This window comes from Montipora capricornis, chromosome 6 (assembly GCF_036669925.1).
Source record: "Montipora capricornis isolate CH-2021 chromosome 6, ASM3666992v2, whole genome shotgun sequence".
In the NCBI taxonomy this organism is placed as follows: Eukaryota; Metazoa; Cnidaria; class Anthozoa; order Scleractinia; family Acroporidae; genus Montipora; species Montipora capricornis.
The window spans coordinates 65,767,935-65,770,434 of record NC_090888.1 but is presented as its reverse complement, the minus strand read 5'-3'; the positions used below and the strand labels follow the sequence as shown (position 1 = coordinate 65,770,434).

At 34.1% G+C, this 2,500-nt stretch overlaps 1 long non-coding RNA gene across 1 annotated transcript in view; it reads right to left on the bottom strand.

The window, feature by feature from the left end:
• Positions 1–828: 828 nt before the first annotated feature.
• The window catches only part of LOC138050754 (uncharacterized), a 2,169-nt gene continuing 497 nt past the window's right edge, over positions 829–2,500 (bottom strand). Inside the window, exons 2-3 of the long non-coding RNA XR_011132692.1 lie at positions 2,231–2,337; positions 829–1,880 (exon numbers count right to left, since the gene is read on the bottom strand). This is a non-coding gene — a long non-coding RNA (uncharacterized lncRNA). The remainder of the gene's footprint in view (positions 1,881–2,230; positions 2,338–2,500) is intronic.

Below are 2,500 nucleotides of genomic sequence, written 5' to 3'. Positions count from 1 at the left end.
CGCACTGTTCGTACTATTCGCTATTCGCGACTATTCGCTATTCGCTATTCGGGTTTTCCAGAGACCCATCTCACTGCAATTATTCTCTACGCTTATCTGACTACAGGCAAAGTACTGTCCTTCTCTCACTACAAAAAGAAGTTACTTAATTTAAGAGAAAACACTACTTAAATTTGCGTCAGATAGGTAAGGACCACCTTCCTTAAAACAGGGTAAACTAGATAACCTTAGTTTAGGGAACTGCTGTCTTGAAGTAAGGGACTATTTGTTAATAATTTAAGTAACTGTTTTTCTTAAAACAAGGTACACTAAATTCCATATATTAAGGAATACGATCTAAAATCAAGAACTTGTTGTTCAACTTTTAAGGAGCCATATCTCTTAAATCAAAACATTCTGATATCCCTATTTTAGGACAAACACTCTTCAATCAAGACACTGTCCCTTATGTTTTTGGAACCACCACCCACAAAGCAAGAGCCAACTCTTGAACTTTTAAGGAGCCATCTTCCTTAAAACAAGACAATTTGATATGCTTGTTGTTAATTAAGATACCACGCTCTTCCCTCGAGAGCTTGTTTGTCAACGTTTTAACACAGTAAAAGCCTTTCTTTAATATGTGCTATTATTCCAGGATTATAATAAGCCCATCTAAAGAAATACATATGTAACAACAACTTATTATACATGGAAAATGATGGAAGCACAGATCAAAATAAGATAAAAAACTTTCAGTTGCTCTTTAATTTTCTGAGAAGGTCGTCCAATCTAAAACTGAGGAATTTAAGACTAATTAACTCTAAAAATACAAACAACATTCCTCAAACAGTAAATTAATGCCTTTAATTGAGAACAACATTACATTTCCTTTGGTTTAAGAGCAAAAGTTGAATACCTAGATTATTATTATTAAGAGCAAAAGTTTGATACATATTATTAAGAAAACCAACATTTGTAAAACGTTAACACAGTTCAATCCTTTCACTCCCTTAGAGGTAATTAAACCTTGCAAAGGTAAATTAAAATCAACAGGTATGATTAAAGTAAATACTTCCAAAAACTGAACATTTCTCTAGTTAAATTGTAACAGGAACAGAGCATTACAGCAAACCGGGAACCAAAAATATTTCAAAGACACGTTTTAAGTCTGTTTTACAACATTTTATTTAAGTCTGGTTGGTTTCTATGTACTTTCAGACCCCAGTTACGTATACCAATTCCAGAATAGGAACACCTTTTTTACCTTTAATTTGCTAGTTTATTGCACTGAGAAAATATTTCAAAAAAAAGTATTCTTTAGTATTTTTTCAAGATGTACTAGCAAATGACACTGCAAAAAAACTCTTACTAAAACACTCAAGTAAGTGAGAAGTTCTGACACTAACACCTGTTTTATTGGCCACACCAAGAGAAAGGGTGACAAAAAAGTGTTGCCTTTTCCTGCGTCTACTGCATACACTCTCAAATTCCTTGAAAACAGACATGTTTACATCAAAAAAACTTAAATCCAACACATTGTAACGATACATGTAGCAGTAGCTGCAAGCTCTTAATATAGACAGTTGTTTTACTTGCAAGGAAGCTCCAACTCTGCTAGGCGAGAAGCAAACCTAAGAGACCTTTTAGACAGAAAGTGATGAAAAATATGCTCCTGTAGAAAGAGAAAAACTCCCTTCGCAGGGCCCGGGTAATCTAGGTGGAAAACAGTCATAATAAATTCCTACTAAACAAATCACAGCCCTGGCCAAGCCATCATTATCCAACACTTCCAAGAACTCATCCTTGCTGTTTTCCATCAAAAGCACCTGATGCCCAGGAGAAACCATAAGAAATGGTGATGCAGGTGGTGCTCTCTCTTTTGATGCCTCATGAGATTCATCCTGTAAAAAACATAACAAAACAAAAAAGATTGGTTTTGAGATGGAAAAAGGGCTCATGTAATGTGTATACCGGCAATAAAGCAATGATCACAATGAAGATCTGGAAATTTTGTACATGACAGTTGGTGTGATCTAACTGCTTTGTTTCTCTCACAGTTTATCTTTGACTTACTGTATATACAGTAGTTAAGTGCACTTTAATACAAAAAAAAAAACACCAAAACTGTGACTCCAATATCCTTTAGGGTGCCAAAGCAGAAAAACCTCATCAATAATAAAATAATAAATGCAGCTACACAAGAAAACAAACACGTATAACAATTTCATGGTTAAAAAGGAAGAGCACTTACCTCAACAAACACAATAAAATGTTTCTCTGCATCTGCAGTGGCTATATTCTTTAACTTGAACAGTTTTGGAAGGCATTTTAAGGCCAAAATTTCCTCATTATCAGAATCTAAAAGAATCATGAAAAATTATGTTCCTTGTTGTATCAAATAATTATACAATACTGATGGGTATTTTCAATATTTAGAGACTGTAAGAATTAACCCATGTACAAATATACCCCCATTTAAAGATATCCTGCGAGTACATGTAAAACCAGCCTGATTGCATAA